The sequence below is a fragment of the Choloepus didactylus genome, chromosome 2, assembly GCF_015220235.1.
Source record: "Choloepus didactylus isolate mChoDid1 chromosome 2, mChoDid1.pri, whole genome shotgun sequence".
Classification (NCBI taxonomy): domain Eukaryota; kingdom Metazoa; phylum Chordata; class Mammalia; order Pilosa; family Megalonychidae; genus Choloepus; species Choloepus didactylus.
In genome coordinates this window covers 221,015,876-221,033,399 of record NC_051308.1, presented here as the reverse complement: position 1 = coordinate 221,033,399, position 17,524 = coordinate 221,015,876, and the positions used below count along the sequence as shown (strand labels likewise).

General features: G+C 36.9%; 1 protein-coding gene across 8 annotated transcripts in view; it reads left to right on the top strand.

The window, feature by feature from the left end:
- EPB41 (erythrocyte membrane protein band 4.1) overlaps positions 1-17,524 on the top strand; it is a 259,035-nt gene that overhangs the window by 93,581 nt on the left and 147,930 nt on the right. The window lies entirely within an intron of this gene.

Sequence of the window (17,524 nt, the reverse complement as noted above, 5' to 3'; positions counted from 1 at the left end):
TGTGATATTTTCTTTGTGGTTACCATGAGACTTAAATTTAACATCCTAAATCCATAATAATCTTGTTTGCTTTGATACTAACTTAACTTCAGTAGCACATATAAACTATGTTTCTATACCTTTCTGTCCCCCGGTTTTAAAAACTATTTTGAGAGGTGTTTCCTGATAGAGTTTTTTTTTTTTTTAATTGGATAATATAATTTAGAGAATAAGGTGTAAGTCTGAGGACTATCAAAGAGAAAAAAGGTGAATGAATCAGATTTAGGTATAGAATGAGTTAACAGGGTTTTTGAGTATCTAGTTTGGTTCATGATCCTCTTGGCAGCATTGAAACACCTAAAGGTTACTTGGGATTGACTAGATCTGCTTCTCTTTGGACTCAGACTCCTGGGAGCTGACCCAGAATTGTATACCCTTAGGGAATCTGAAGTCATTGCCATTTGTACTGATGCTCCATTTCTCTGATCTCCTTTCAGTGTTAACCTTTGTTAGAGACTATCTAGACTACACAAGAAAATATTTGGAATAAACTTGAGCTTTTGCAAGGTCTTGTACTTCCACATGGGATGATGTATTAATTTCCTTTTGCTGCTAGACAACACAATAATTTAATTATTATTTTGTAATTAAATGACAGTTCTCCTTTGAACTAACATTTTTCGTTAACATGGTAAGTATTTACAAGTGAAAAGCTTTAGAAGGGGAATATAAAGTTTATGATATTAGTCATCAATTTTTTTCACTCAAACATATTTAATTGGAAAAAAATTCCAGCTGAGGAAAAAGGATTTGCATTTGGTTAATGTTAATAATTTTAGAAAATGCATGTGTTTTGAGATAACTTGACCTTTAGAGACTATTTAAAAAGTATTTGTACAATTTTCAAATTGAAGCATTTGTGCTTTTTTTGGAGTAGATATTAGTTATAGTAATTAGCCTTCCATAAGGGATAACTGTTGGACGAATGATGGTGATACAAATAAAAGCAGTCGTAGTAGAAGCTTTGAAAACCATCTGGGATTTAATGGGTAGTAGAAGAGGGTAGCATTGAATAAGATGGGGATAAAGCTAGTTTAGTGAGGGAGCTAGAATAGAAGATTAGGAAGAAAAGATCTCTTTTTCAGGAATGAGGAACCTGGTCTGAAAGGTGCCCATGAGGAGATAAGCAGAGGAGAATTAATTCTGTCTTCTTGTGGGTTCAGTAAGCTAGAATTACTCATTTTCCTCATAGTAAATAAACAGAACTTTATTTTTAGTTCTGTTGCAGAATATACCACATTCTGCTTGAGCTTTTCTTTTTTGCTTGCTTACTGCATTATGATAATCTTCCTGAGAAGAGAGATTATATCTTGTTCATCTTTGAATGCCCCATTGTGCCTAGCTCTTCTTTAATGCTTTTGAAATTGAGTTGGATGAGACCCTTACTTAAATGTATCTGTACATTTCTTATTATCGACACAGTGAAATGTCTAAAAGAAGGACTTTCCATATTTATGCCTGAAGTTTCTGAATACGTTGGATCTGTAAAAAAAAAAAAAAAAAAAAAAAATTGTATTCTTGAGTATGTCTGAAATCTGTCAATTTCTTTATGTTTCACCAAATGACTCATGTTTGCCTCCTTTGTCTTGAGGAAAGTAGTTTTTGGCTTTTGGGCCTATCAGGGTCACATATTCTTTCATTCATTTATTCATTCAACCGATATTTAGTATGCATCAGCTACATGCTGAGCAGCATCCTAGGCACTGGGGATGCAGCAGTGAACAAAACAGGCAAAATCCTTTGCCCCAATGGAGTTTATATTTTAGTTTGATAGACAGTAAGCAAAATAAATAAATAGAAACTATACAGTATGTTATTAAAAAGTGGTAAGTCCTATAGAGAAATTTAAAGCAGGAAAGGGAAAAGCATTATGGTGTGGGTTCCAATTTTAGGTAGGGTGGCTGAGGAAGGCCTTACTGGGAAAGTGATATTTGAGTACAGATTCACAGGAAACAAGCATTGAGAATATCTTGGAAAGAGCTTTCCAGGCTGAATGAACAACAAATACAAAGGCCCTGGTCAAGAGCATGCCTAATACGTTTAAGAAAAGTGAGACCAACATTCACAAGACAGGTGTAGTAGCTGCCTTTGTAGAACATTTTAAGCAAGCAATCACAAAACAGTATAACGTGATAAATATAAAAATACAGGATTTACATGCATGACAGAGAAAGATTACCCCTATTTTTATGTTTAGACAACTATATAGTTTCTTCCTCAGTCTTATTATCCTCCTACAAAACAGCATCCTCAGTTCTTTTGATGGATTAGCTGAGGTCATGGTCTCTAGACTCCTCATCATTCTGGTCATTGGCTATACTATTTTGTTAATGACTAGCTTAAAATGCAGTGCTCAGAATGAAACAATATCCTATGGCTAATGGTAAAGAATACAATGGCTCAGTTATTTCCTGTGATATAGATACCATACTTCTATTAGGATTATGCTAATGTTTTAGACTCTACATTGCATTATTGTCTCATAAAAGCTTTAAAAAATAATGTTGCTAAGTTAGGTCTTTCCCATAATGTAATTATATAGTTCTTTTAAAAAATATTTTTAAAATATTTAAGAAATAAGAAAAGGTAAACATTATCCAGTTTACAAATATTTCTGATATAGTTTGAGGATTCCTAACGTAACCCTCCCCAATCTCATTTCTCTCCCTCTCCTCTAGAGGTAACCACTGTTCTAATTTTGTAGATGTTTATTTCTTTCTATTTCTGCTACATATGTATTACTACATTATATATATACATATATATAGTATTGTATTTTTCCAATTTTATATAAACAGTATTACATGAAATAAATTTTTTCATTGAATATGATGAGACTCATCTATGTTGATATGTGTAGTTCTAATTCATTTTCACTGTGGTACGTTTCCATTCTATAAATTTATTTTTAATTTATTTATTCTCTGATTGGACATTTGTTTTCACTTTTTTTCCTTTGCAATTTTTTTTTTCAAAACTCAATGCAGAAATCTTACATTTCTTTTAAATTCTACCTTGTTGGTTTGCAACTGACTGTAGCAGTTTTACGTGCTTTTGTAATTGTTACTGTTGTGGTTTGCTAAAGCTGCTGAAATGTAATATACCAGAAATGGACTGACTTTTAACAATGGGGATTTATTTATTTTGTCACATGGGAAGGCACATGACCGGCATCTGCCAATCCAGCTCCTGGCATTCATTGCTGTCAGATTCTGGCTCTTTCAGTTTCTGTGGGTCCTTTTTTGCTTCTCTGGGGCTTTTCTGTCTTCATTCATTCTCATTCTCTCCCTCTCTCTCTTGCTCTCTCTCTCTCTCTCTCTCTCTCTCTCTCTCTCTCTCTCTGTCTCTGTGTGTGTTTCTGCTTTTTGTCTTCTAATAAAGGGCTCAGTGAAGGATTAAGACCTACCTTCAATTGGGTGTGTCACATATCGTTGGAAACAACCCAACCAAAAAGTCCCATCCACAATAGGTCTGCTCCCACAGGGATGGATTAAAAGAACATGGCATTTTCTGGGGTACATTAACAGCGTCAAACCAGCACAATTGCTTTAGCTTGTTTCCATTTCTTTACTTGTCTTTGTAGTTATTTTAGCCTATCTCCTTTCGTTTACATGATATTGTAGTTGCTCTCTTTTGTTAACAGAATGATTTATACTTGTTTTTGTAATGGTTACTTTAGCCTATTTCCATTTAATTGAGTGATTTGTAACACTGCTCGGTAATAACTCCACCTGCTCTTGGTTAAATCTCATAAAAAAAAAAAAAAAAATCCCTAAACTCTTTAGACTTGGGAAGACAGATTTGAGCTTTTCTTTTCTCCTTTCTCCTTACTTGGCTGCCATGTAATAAAACTCTCTTTTCTCAAAATTCTGGTGTCACTACATTGATTTCTGTGCACATTGGGCAGTGAGCCCTTGCTTGGTAACAGTTTTGGTCCATTTTTCCAGCTTGAGATTTTTGAACTATGATTCAATCATACTAGCTGCAAATTTGGTAATAACCCATGATGTATTAGTTAATCTGAGATCAAATTTTGCAAGTTACTTCTAAATATTGAAATATGTTTTTTTTTCCCTGAGACCGGAGATCTAAACACATTTTAAGATATAAAATTATACTTGTCTGAACTATCTTTGGTTGTAAATCTGTCTTTATGGTTGCTGGTTTGAAAGAACACAGGCAATTTGGGCCTTTCTTTCTTCCTTTCTTTCTCTCTGTTTCCTGTTTTTCTTGCTTTCCTTCATTCTTTTCTCTACCCCCCCTTCCTCTCTCTCTCTCTCTCTCTCTCTCTCTCTCTCTCTCTCTCTCTCTCTCTCTCTCTCTCTCTCTCTCTCTTTATTTTTTTGCCATTTTCAGTAGGTTTTTAGCTCCATCCTTTACTGGCCTTAGCCTTAGGCCCTTATTTTTGTAGGCATTCCTTTTTTTTTTTTTTTTTTTTTTTTTTGATGATAAGATCTTTTTATTGGAATCATTATATATCCATGTATTTATCTGTATGGTCAGTAGAGTCATCTTTATTATTCACTTTTTTTTTTTTTAATCATCATTTTATTGAGATATATTCACATACCACGCAGTCATACAAAACAAATCGTACTTTCGATTGTTTACAGTACCATTACATAGTTGTACATTCATCACCTAAATCAATCCCTGACACCTTCATTAGCACACACACAAAAATAACAAGAATAATAATTAGAGTGAAAAAGAGCAATTGAAGTAAAAAAGAACACTGGGTACCTTTGTCTGTTTGTTTCCTTCCCCTACTTTTCTACACATCCATCCAAAACTAGACAAAGTGGAGTTTGGTCCTTATGGCTTTCCCAATCCCATTGTCACCCCTCATAAGCTACATTTTTATACAACTGTCTTCGAGATTCATGGGTTCTGGGTTGTAGTTTGATAGTTCCAGGTATCCACCACCAGCTACCCCAATTCTTTAGAACCTAAAAAGGGTTGTCTAAAGTGTGCGTAAGAGTGCCCATCAGAGTGATCTCTCGGCTCGTTTTGGAATCTCTCTGCCACTGAAGCTTATTTCATTTCCTTTCACATCCCCCTTTTGGTCAAGAAGATGTTCTCCGTCCCACGATGCCGGGTCTACATTCCTCCCCGGGAGTCATATTCCACGTTGCCAGGGAGATTCCCTCCCCTGGGTGTCTGATCCCACATAGGGGGGAGGGCAGTGATTTCACCTTTCAAGTTGGCTTAGCCAGAGAGAGAGGGCCACATCTGAGCAACAAAGAGGCATTCAGGAGGAGACTCTTAGGCACAAATACAGGGAGGCCTAGCCTCTCCTTTGCAGCAACCGTCTTCCCAAGGGTAAAACTTATGGTAGAGGGCTCAACCCATCAAACCACCAGTCCCCTATGTCTGTGGTGATGTTAGCAACCATGGAGGTGGGGTAGGCGAATACCCCTGCATTCTCCACAGGCTCCTCAAGGGGGCACTACATCTTTTTTTTTTTCCCTTGTTTTTCTTTTTTCTTTTTCTTTTTTTTTTTAAATTTCCCTTCTTTTTTAAATCAACTGTATGAAAAAAAAAAAAAAGTTAAAAAGAAAACAAACATACAATAAAAGAACATTTCAAAGAGACCATAGCAAGGGAGTAAGAAAAAGACAACTAACCTAAGATAACTGCTTAACTTCCAACATGTTCCTACTTTACCCCAAGAAAGTTACATAATATAGCAACATTTCTGTGAACTTGTTCCTACTATATCCATCAGAAATTAACAGACCATAGTCATTTCTGGGCATCCCCAGAACGTTAAATAGCTTATCTGTTCTTCTTGGATTATTGTTCCCCCTTCCTTAATTGCTCTCTATTGCTAGTTCCCCTACATTCTACATTATAAACCATTTGTTTTACATTTTTCAAAGTTCACATTAGTGGTAGCATATAATATTTCTCTTTTTGTGCCTGGCTTATTTCACTCAGCATTATGTCTTCAAGGTTCATCCATGTTGTCATATGTTTCACCAGATCGTTCCTTCTTACTGCCGCGTAGTATTCCATCGTGTGTATATACCACATTTTATTTATCCACTCATCTGTTGAAGGACATTTGGGTTGTTTCCATCTCTTGGCAATTGTGAATAATGCTGCTATGAACATTGGCGTGCAGATATCTGTTCGTGTCCCTGCTTTCCGATCTTCCGGGTATATACCGAGAAGTGCAATCGCTGGATCGAATGGTAGCTCTATATCTAGTTTTCTAAGGAACTGCCAGACTGACTTCCAGAGTGGCTGAACCATTATACAGTCCCACCAACAATGAATAAGAGTTCCAATTTCTCCACATCCCCTCCAGCATTTGTAGTTTCCTGTTTGTTTAATGGCAGCCATTCTAACCGGTGTTAGATGGTATCTCATTGTGGTCTTAATTTGCATCTCTCTAATAGCTAGTGAAGCTGAACATTTTTTCATGTGTTTCTTGGCCATTTGTATTTCCTCTTCAGAGAACTGTCTTTTCATATCTTTTGCCCATTTTATAATTGGGCTGTCTGTACTATTGTCATTGAGTTGTAGGATTTCTTTGTATATGCAAGATATCAGTCTTTTGTCAGATACATGGTTTCCAAAAATTTTTTCCCATTGAGTTGGCTGCCTCTTTACCTTTTTGAGAAATTCCTTTGAGGTGCAGAAACTTCTAAGCTTGAGGAGTTCCCATTTATCTATTTTCTCTTTTGTTGCTTGTGCTTTGGGTGTAAAGTCTAGGAAGTGGCCGCCTAATACAAGGTCTTGAAGATGTTTTCCTACATTATCTTCTAGGAGTTTTATGGTACTTTCTTTTATATTGAGATCTTTGGTCCATTTTGAGTTAATTTTTGTGTAGGGGGTGAGGTAGGGGTCCTCTTTCATTCTTTTGGATATGGATATCCAACTCTCCCAGCCCCATTTGTTGAAAAGACCATTATGGCTCAGTTCAGTGACTTTGGGGGCCTTATCACATAGGGGACTGGTGGTTTGATGGGTTGAGCCCTCTACCATAAGTTTTACCCTTGGGAAGACGGTTGCTGCAAAGGAGAGGCTAGGCCTCCCTGTATTTGTGCCTAAGAGTCTCCTCCTGAATGCCTCTTTGTTGCTCAGATGTGGCCCTCTCTCTCTGGCTAAGCCAACTTGAAAGGTGAAATCACTGCCCTCCCCCCTACGTGGGATCAGACACCCAGGGAAGTGAATCTCCCTGGCAACGTGGAATATGACTCCCGGGGAGGAATGTAGACCCGGCATCGTGGGATGGAGAACATCTTCTTGACCAAAAGGGGGATGTGAAAGGAAATGAAATAAGCTTCAGTGGCAGAGAGATTCCAAAACGAGCCGAGAGATCACTCTGGTGGGCACTCTTACGCACACTTTAGACAACCTTTTTTAGGTTCTAAAGAATTGGGGTAGCTGGTGGTGGATACCTGAAACTATTAAACTACAACCCAGAACCCATGAATCTTGAAGACAGTTGTATAAAAATGTAGCTTATGAGGGGTGACAGTGGGATTGGGAATGCCATAAGGACCAAACTCCACTTTGTCTAGTTTATGGATGGATGTGTAGAAAAGTAGGGGAAGCAAACAAACAGACAAAGGTACCTAGTGTTCTTTTTTACTTCAGTTGCTCTTTTTCACTCTAATTATTATTCTTGTTATTTTTGTGTGTGTGCTAATGAAGGTGTCAGGGATTGATTTAGGTGATGAATGTACAACTATGTAATGGTACTGTAAACAATCGAAAGTACAATTTGTTTTGTATGACTGCGTGGTATGTGAATATATCTCAATAAAATGATGATTAAAAAAAAAAAAAAAAAAAAAAAAAAAGATCAGTCGGCCATAGATCTGAGGGTCTATCTCTGAATTCTCAGTTCGATTCCATTGATCTATATGTCTATCTTTGTGCCAGTACCATGCTGTTTTGGCAACTGTGGCTTTATAATAAGCTTCAAAGTCAGGGAGTGTAAGTCCTCCCACTTCGTTTTTCTTTTTTAGAGTGTCTTTAGCAATTCGAGGCATCTTCCCTTTCCAAATAAATTTGATAACTAGCTTTTCCAAGTCTGCAAAGTAGGTTGTTGGAATTTTGATTGGGATTGCATTGAATCTGTAGATGAGTTTGGATAGAATTGACATCTTAATGACATTTAGCCTTCCTATCCATGAACATGGAATATTTTTCCATCTTTTAAGGTCCCCTTCTATTTCTTTTAGTAGAGTTATGTAGTTTTCTTTGTATAGGTCTTTTACATCTTTGGTTAAGTTTATTCCTAGGTACTTGATTTTTTTAGTTGCTATTGAAAATGGTATCTTTTTCTTGAGTGTCTCTTCAGTTTGTTCATTTCTAGCATATAGAAACATTACTGACTTATGTGCATTAATCTTGTATCCCGCTACTTTGCTAAATTTGTTTATTAGCTCTAGTAGGTGTATCGTTGATTTCTCAGGGTTTTCTAGATATAAGATCATATCATCTGCAAACAATGACAGTTTTACTTCTTCCTTTCCAATTTGGATGCCTTTTATTTCTTTGTCTTGCCGGATTGCCCTGGCTAGCACTTCCAGCACAATGTTGAATAACAGTGGTGACAGCGGGCATCCTTGTCTTGTTCCTGATCTTAGAGGGAAGGTTTTCAGTCTCTCACCATTGAGTACTATGCTGGCTGTGGGTTTTTCATATATGCTCTTTATCATGTTGAGGAAGTTTCCTTCAATTCCTACCTTTTGAAGTGTTTTTATCAAAAAGGGATGTTGGATTTTGTCAAATGCTTTTTCAGCATCTATTGAGATGATCAATTGATTTTTCCCTTTCGAGTTTTTAATGTGTTGTAATACATTGATTGTTTTTCTTATGTTGAACCATCCTTGCATGCCTGGAATGAACCCCACTTGGTCATGGTGTATGATTTTTTTAATGTGTCTTTGGATTCGATTTGCAAGTATTTTGTTGAGGATTTTTGCATCTATATTCATCAGGGAGATTGGCCGGTAGTTTTCCTTTTTTGTAGCATCTTTGCCTGGTTTTGGTATTAGATTGATGTTAGCTTCATAAAATGAGTTAGGTAGTGTTCCATTTTCTTCAATGTTTTGAAAGAGTTTGAGTAAGATTGGTGTCAGTTCTTTCTGGAAAGTTTGATAGAATTCCCCTGTGAAGCCATCTGGCCCTGGGCATTTATTTGTGGGAAGATTTTTGATGACTGATTGGATCTCTTTGCTTGTGATGGGTTGGTTGAGGTCTTCTATTTCTTCTCTGGTCAGTCTAGGTTGTTCATATGTTTCCAGGAAATTGTCCATTTCTTCTACATTATCCAGTTTGTTGCCATACAGTTGTTCATAATATCCTCTTATAATTTTGTTAATTTCTTCAGGATCTGCAGTTATGTCACCTTTTTCATTCATTATTTTGTTTATATGGGTCTTCTCTCTTTTTGATTTTGTCAGTCTAGCTAGGGGCTTGTCAATCTTGTTGATCTTCTCAAAGAACCAACTTTTGGTGATATTTATCCTCTCTATTGTTTTTTTGTTCTCTATGTCATTTATTTCTGCTTTAATCCTTGTTATTTCTTTTCTTGTACTTGGTTTAGGATTGGTTTGCTGTTCATTTTCTAGCTTCTTCAGTTGATCCATTAGTTCTTTGATTTTGTCTCTTTCTTCCTTTTTAATATATGCGTTTAGTGCTATAAATTTCCCCCTTAGCACTGCTTTTGCTGCATCCCATAGGTTTTGGTATGTTGTGTTCTCATTTTCATTCGTCTCTATATATTTAGCAATTTCTCTTGCTATTTCTTCTTTAACCCACTGATTGTTTAGGAGTGTGTTGTTTAACCTCCAGGTATTTGTGAATTTTCTAAGTCTCTGATGGTTATTGAGTTCTAATTGTATTCCATTGTGGTCAGAGAATGTGCTTTGAATAATTTCAATCTTTTTAAATTTATTGAGGCTTGTTTTATGTCCCAGCATATGATCTATTCTGGAGAAAGTTCCATGAGCACTAGAAAAGTATGTGTATCCTGGTGATTTGGGATGTAATGTCCTGTATATATCTGTTAAATCTAATTCATTTATCAGATTGTTTAGGTTTTCAATTTCCTTATTGGTCTTCTGTCTGGTTGATCTATCTATAGGAGAGAGTGATGTGTTGAAGTCTCCCACAATTATTGTGGAAACATCAATTGCTTCCTTTAGTTTTTCCAGTGTTTCTCTCATGTATTTTGTGGCACCTTGATTGGGTGCATAGACATTTACGATTGTTATTTCTTCTTGCTGAATTGCCCCTTTTATTAGTATGTAGTGGCCTTCTTTGTCTCTCAAAACATCCCTGCATTTGAAGTCTATTTTATCTGAGATTAATATTGCTACACCTGCTTTCTTTTGGCTGTAGCTTGCATGAAATATTTTTTTCCATCCTTTCACTTTCAGTTTCTTTGTGTCCCTGTGTCTGAGATGAGTCTCTTGTATGCAACATATTGATGGTTCATTTTTTTTGATCCATTCTGCGAATCTATATCTTTTAATTGGGGAGTTTAATCCATTTACATTCAACGTTAAAACCGTGAAGGCATTTCTTGAATCGGCCATCTTATCCTTTGGTTTATGTTTGCCATATTTTTCCCCTCTGTCTATTAATATCCTTTATTGTACCCATACCGAATCTCTTTAGTACTGAACCTTTCTCCAAGTCTCTCTGTCCTGTCTTTGTTTCTCTGTCTGTAGGGCTCCCTTGAGTATCTCCAGTAGGGCAGGTCTCTTGTTAGCAAATTCTCTCAGCATTTGTTTGTCTGTGAAAAATTTAAGCTCTCCCTCAAATTTGAAGGAGAGCTTTGCTGGATAAAGTATTCTTGGCTGGAAATTTTTCTCACTCAGAATTTTAAATATATCGTGCCACTGCCTTCTTGCCTCCATGGTGGCTGCTGAGTAGTCACTACTTAGTCTTATGCTGTTTCCTTTGTATGTGGTGAATTGCTTTTCTCTTGCTGCTTTCAGAACTTGCTCCTTCTCTTCTGTGTTTGACAGTATGATCAGTATATGTCTCGGAGTGGGTTTATTTGGGTTTATTCTATTTGGAGTTCGCTGAGCATTTATGATTTGTGTATTTATGTTGTTTTGAAGATTTGGGAAGTTTTCCCCAACAATTTCTTTGAATACTCTTCCTAGACCTTTACCCTTTTCTTCCCCTTCTGGGACACCAATGAGTCTTATATTCGGACGTTTCATATTATCTATCATATCCCTGAGGTCCATTTCGATTTTTTCAATTTTTTTCCCCATTCTTTCTTTTATGCTTTCATTTTCCATTCTGTCATCTTCCAGGTCACTGATTCGTTGTTCAACTTCCTCTAGTCTTGTACTGTGAGTGTCCAGAATCTTTTTAATTTGGTCAACAGTTTCTTTAATTTCCATAAGATCATCCATTTTTTTATTTAGTCTTGCAATGTCTTCTTTATGCTCTTCTAGAGTCTTCTTGATTTCCTTCATATCCCGTACTGTGGTCTCATTGTTCATCTTTAGTTCTTTGAGTAGCTGCTCTAGGTGTTGTGTCTCTTCTGGTCTTTTGATTTGGGTGCTTGGGCTTGGGTTATCCATATCATCTGGTTTTTTCATATGCTTTATAATTTTCTGTTGTTTTTGGCCTCGTGGCATTTGCTGAACTTGATAGGGTTCTTTTAGGGTTTGTAGACGTATTGAAGTCCTTATCTCTAATTTATCAGATCTACAGCTTTGTGGAGTACTTTCTCTAACTAACCAGCAGGTGGCGTCCACGAGCCACCTGTTCTCCACAAGCCAGTTCTCCCCTGCTTAGCCTTTTTGGTGAGTGGGGGAGTGAGTCTTGTGGGGCCCAATTGGTGTACCAAGCTTGCGTGTGTAGTTGGTGTTGCCTGCCCTGTATGTGGGGCATGTTTCTGGGCAGTCGGGGAGGGGGGGTGGCCCTAACAATCAAATCTCTCTGATGATCCTAGAGTTTTAAAGCTGCTGCCATAGTCTAATCCTTCAGTTCAGTCCTGCCACAGTTTGTCTCTGCCACTGACCCACAAGTCTTTGGTATTGGCGTATGGCTCCTGAGACTTGCAAGTGGGCCCCTCTTCCAGGCTGTGCACCCCGGGTCCTCTGTTGAGGGATGACTGTGCTATGTCACAGGTGAGTGCCGTCCCCCCAGGGCAGTTCTGGGCTGCTGGGCTGTGTAGGGAGGCTCCCAGTCTGCTGAAATGATGGCTGAATGGGGCTTTGTTAATTCACACTGCTCCACCTTCCCAACTCTGGGACAATCAGCTGAGGTTGCAGGGAAGGCTAATGTCCACGCCCAGTTTTGTGGTGTGTGCCTGTTATTTGAAGCACTTCCGTCACACTGGGTTGTCTGGGGCAGCTCTGGGCTATGGGGCTGGCGATGGGCAGGAGTGTTTCCTGTCCACCAGGATGGTGGCTGTGAGCAGACACCCCCCTTTTCTTGGGAAGTTGTGGTGTTTAGTGAATTTTCTCAGCCAGTGGATTATTGCGTTTTGTCTCAGAGCTCTCTTAGTTCTGCTCTTGACTTGACATGCCCAAATTGCAATTCTTTGAAGCTTTCTGTATTGGGCTTCTTAGAGTAATTGTTTTAGAAAAAGAAAAAAGGATTAAAAAAAAAAAAAAGGGCCTTCCTCAGAGATCTAATGGGTTATTGAAATGCTAATACACAAAGCAGCCAGGGCCATTAAGGAAAGGTCCACAGGGCAGAGAGATCAGCTTTTCTTCGGGATTTGCATATGCGCCTCAAGGCCTGAGCTCCGCCCTTCCCCTTTCTGTGTTCACCAGAACTCCAAAAATCCTCTGCTTTTATTTTGGAGTTTTTCGCGTTATTTTTTTTTTTCTATGCCTGTCTCCTCTCTGCTGGGCTGGCAGCTCTCAGATTCTCTGGTGTCTGGTCTCAGTCTATCTATGGTTGGAGTATGAATCAGTAGAATGAGTTTCTGAGAAGGGCTACCACTGCAGTTCTCCCTTCTCCTTCCCGGAGCTGGCAGCCCCTCCTCCCACGGGACTGAGCCTGGCAGGGAGGGGCGCGGGTCCCCTGGCCGTAAAAACTTACAGATTTCGCTGATCTCAGCAGTTCGACATTTTCATGAGTGTTGTATGAAGTATGCCCAAAGTCAGATTGCTCTGTGGTGTCCAGTCCACGCAGTTCCTGGCTTTTTACCTACTTTCCTGGAGGAGTAACTAAAACTTACAGCTCACCAGTCTGCCATCTTCTATTATTCACCTGTAGGCATTCCTTTGCAGTGCTGTTTTTAAAAACATCATTCTGTACATATGTTCCCATAATCTCTCTGCTATTCATGACAGTGTCTTTAATAATTTCCCTATGGTTTTAAAAATTTCCTTATTCTATAGAGAAAATTTCATTGTCATATCTCCAGGGCCTAGAAAAGTACCTGGCATTTAATATCTATCTGTGAAATGTAAATTGAATGAACTTCACTTTCTACAATTGCCTATCCTTATGAGTTTTGTATTCTTAAATAATCCTTGGTCATGCAATCATATCTTTCTTTTTTTTTTTTTTAATTGTTTAAAATTTACTTATAATAAGTTTGCATATTTGATTATGACTTACCTCTTTTCTCAACATAAAACTTTGTGAAATTGTTATTTTCTGCCAAGTTTTCTGTCATGTTCATGTCACCGACTAATTATTCTCCATTGCTCAGAATTAAGTCCACAATAGTAGGGCTCTTCCCTTTTGAGAAAGAAAATTGTCACAAGCTTAGTCAGTACTTTTATTGAATGCTTTTTGCAAATAGCAGGTTGTTTGGAATACTCCACCTTTTCCAAGTCTTGTCTCTGTGCCATTGTTAAAATTCATAAGAAAGCATTGTATGTCTGACTGCATAGTCTATAGTATATTTTTCACATTGAACAATGGTAGAAGACAACCACTGCATCTGTTCCAGTCTCCAGAGTATCTGTTAAAACAGGCCATGATCCAATTTATGTTTATACTTGTATTCTAGTCAGATGACTTTTGGCATTCAGTTAACTTGCTGTAGTTTCTTAAAGTGAAATTTACCAATATAATAAATCTTAGGGAATTTCTTGAGTTTAGAAGTTGTTTAATAAACATTGTTAGGTTGAATTGGCTCTAAGATAAAAGAAAAATAAGAGATTAAGAAAAGGTCCATAATTTTAGTTGTAATCCCTTTGTAGTAGAACTTTCCACATTTTGTTTGTATTGACTTTGAGATTTTTGATGCTATTAAGCATTTTCTGTGTGGTTCTCCTCTCTTTTTGTTACATTTTCAGGCTAAACTAATACTTTGTTTTATGTCTTACAGAACAGTTTATATGGATACAACACTTATAAATAACAGCATTAAAAATTTCTGATCTCTACTTGTAAAGAAAGACATTGGTTGTTATATTGGTGTGCTTTATTACTTATCTAATAGCCTCAACTAATCACAATATAATAGGAACCTCAAAGTAGGCTAATGTGTATTTGAAGAGCTAAAATAGATTTCATTAAATCCATGTGTTAAATTTATTCCAATAGTATGAAACATTATTCTTGTCTTCCTTAGCACTCACTCTTATTTTAAATATAATTTTAACACACATGGCTATTTGACTTCCTAGTCAATAGTAGATTAGCAAATAGCAGATTAGAAGAGATATTGGAGGCTACTTGTTGGCAGGCCACCTTGACATCAGCAAGAAATGAGACTTAATACTGCACATAAGGAAGAAAGAAAAACTAAGGCAGATGTAAGAAATAAAAAAGCACAGTGTTCAGGTATCTTTCTGGCAGAGCTAAACATCCCTGCAGACCTCAGTAGCCCTTGAGTACATCAACACTGAATAGTAAATGAAGTTCAGAATGATGACTAAATCAATAAAGGTTTAATTATATTCTATAGATTTAAAAACTGAAACAAGCATGTAATCCATTTTAGAAATATTTGCATCCAGAATGGCTAAAATAACACATTTTGGCACTTTACAGTAAAACTCAGTTCTATGGAAAAAATTTTTTTTGGTTTCACATCTTCCTCACTTATGACTAGTGAACGTGGGGGTTGTATATTCTGTGAGGGTCCATGTGGTATACCTGGTAGAATGTGTCTTGACAGCTTCTAAGTACAAGTTTGAATTCTATAGAGAAGTAAAGAATGTTTTATGGCCTTCTTAGAATGAAATGAGTAAGAGTTTGTTTATTTAAAAGTATCTTTGAATGAGTTGATTCAATGGTTTTAGTCACCATAGAAATGACTTAAATTAAAACCCAAGTTGTTGAAAACTGTGTTCATGTTGAGTGATGTTTCTGATTCACACAGAATCTCAAGTATTCTTCAGAAGTCTACATAAAAATTATTTTGAAGTCCAAATAATTTTGGGAGAGTGGAGGGAGAATGGTTATCCTATTTTTCTAGAAGTGCTTATTAGTGTATTTAAGTAGAATTATAAAGGAAAGATAGTTTCTTGTGGTTTCAGGGAGGATTGATATTTATTGGGAAACAACTGTCTTGCATGTTTTTGAAACCAGTATTTGAACATTTTTTCTTTCTGTCTGGAAGAATGCAACTGGATTCTTTTGTCTGAAAAAGAGAAGTAAAAGTGGCCTTCTATCCTTTATTTTTCTCTTTTCTCCCCATCCTCTTCTAACCCTAATGGTAACGTTAACTCTCTAATACAGCTTTTAAAAAAAAATCCATTTGTATCACTATTCTAATGCCCTCTTTTTTTTTCCCCCTTCCCTTGGATGGGACCTTAAAGGTCAGTTAATGTAAGAACTCACTCAATGGAAAAATCCTTTCTCTTGTATCCCTGACATATATAGTCATTCAGCTTTGAGTGAATATTTCCAGTGATGATAAACTTACTCTTCTTAAGGCAACCTATTTAATTACTGGATATCTAAGATTATTAGAAAGTTCTTCATTTACTTCATTTAGATGAAAGCTGTGTCTTTATAATTTCCACGGACTAATCTGAGTTCTGCTCAGGAGTAACATAGAATTTGGCAGCTCTTGAAATTTATGAGGGTAACAATCAGAGCCCTGTTTTGTATTCTCTTTTTCTAAGCTAAGCATACCAACATCCTTCAACTATTTATCTTATGACACTGTTTCAAATTCCATCGTCATCTCTCTTCTTTGGACAGATTCTGGAACCTTTAAAATAAAGTTCCCAGAACTAAATGTATGATAAATACTGAGAACTGAGGGATTGTTACTTTCCATGATCATCTGAATGGGGACTATAAGTCCAGAAAGTCAGGGAGTATGTTTGTCTTTCTCAACAATTGTAGCTACAACTTACCATAGTTCTTGAAACATAGGAACATCTCAGGAAATATATGTTGAAGAGCCAAAGGAATCCTCTGGTCACTGTAAATCTAGAACTGCAATTTTATCTCTGTTGGGTCATGTTCAATCAAGACCTAAGATCCTTATTTTTGTGAACCATTGTCAAATTCGATAACCTCCATCCTATACATGTATGATTGCTATTGTTAAACCTAAGTGCATTCTTTTTTCCTCATATTTATTCATTTACAGAACAAATATTTATTGTGTAGCTAAAATGTGTTGGGTTCTATGCTAGGTGATAGGTATGCTCTGGAATGGAAAGCAGCCCTTCTGTCATGTATATTACAGTGTAATGGTGGTGGTGGTGGAGTGGAGAGGACAGGTATTAAATAGGTAAACAGCAAGAATATTCTTATACATTGAGAGAAATTCTATGAAGAAAATAAATAGGTTCTGGGAGAGAGATGGAGAAGGGTTTATTAGGGAGACATGTAGATATAAATGCAGTCAAGGAAGGTCTTTTTTTAAAAAAATTTTTTTATTGTGAAATAGAACATGCAGAAGAGTGATAAATTTCAAAATACAATTTAGCAAGTGGTTATAGAGCAAATTGCAAAGTATGGTATGGGTTACAGTTACACAATTTCAGGTATTTCCTTCTAGCTGTTCTAATATATTAGATACTAAAAAATATATATAGTGATTCAGTAGTCATAATCATTTGTTAAATCCTGTTTTCTCTGTTACAACTCCTTCCACTCATTTGATCGTTCTCTCAATCTTCAGGGATATTTGGGCAGTAACCATTCTAACTTCTTCATATTGAAAAGGGGTGTTGACATTATGGGGTAAGGGAATGCAACTGGTTGATGATCTTGGAGAGACTGGTACCTCTGGTTTTCAGGGCTCATCTGGTATAGGGACAATCTGGAGGTTTTAAGTTTTTGATAAATAAACTTAATAAGTGAAACTTTTATAGATTCTCAGCTAGAGCCCAGAATATTCTTTAGGGTTTTCAGGAGTAGTGTTGGTTGGAGCTTGGCATACTGTGGAAATTTGTAATATCTGGCTGAAGCTTGCAAAATAGTGACCTCCAGAATTGCCTCTCGACTCTATTTGAAATCTCTTAGCCACTGGAACCTTATTTTGTTACATGTGTTTTCCCCTTTTTGGTCAAGAAGGCATTGTCAATCACATGATGCCAAGGCCAGGCTCAACCCTAGGAGT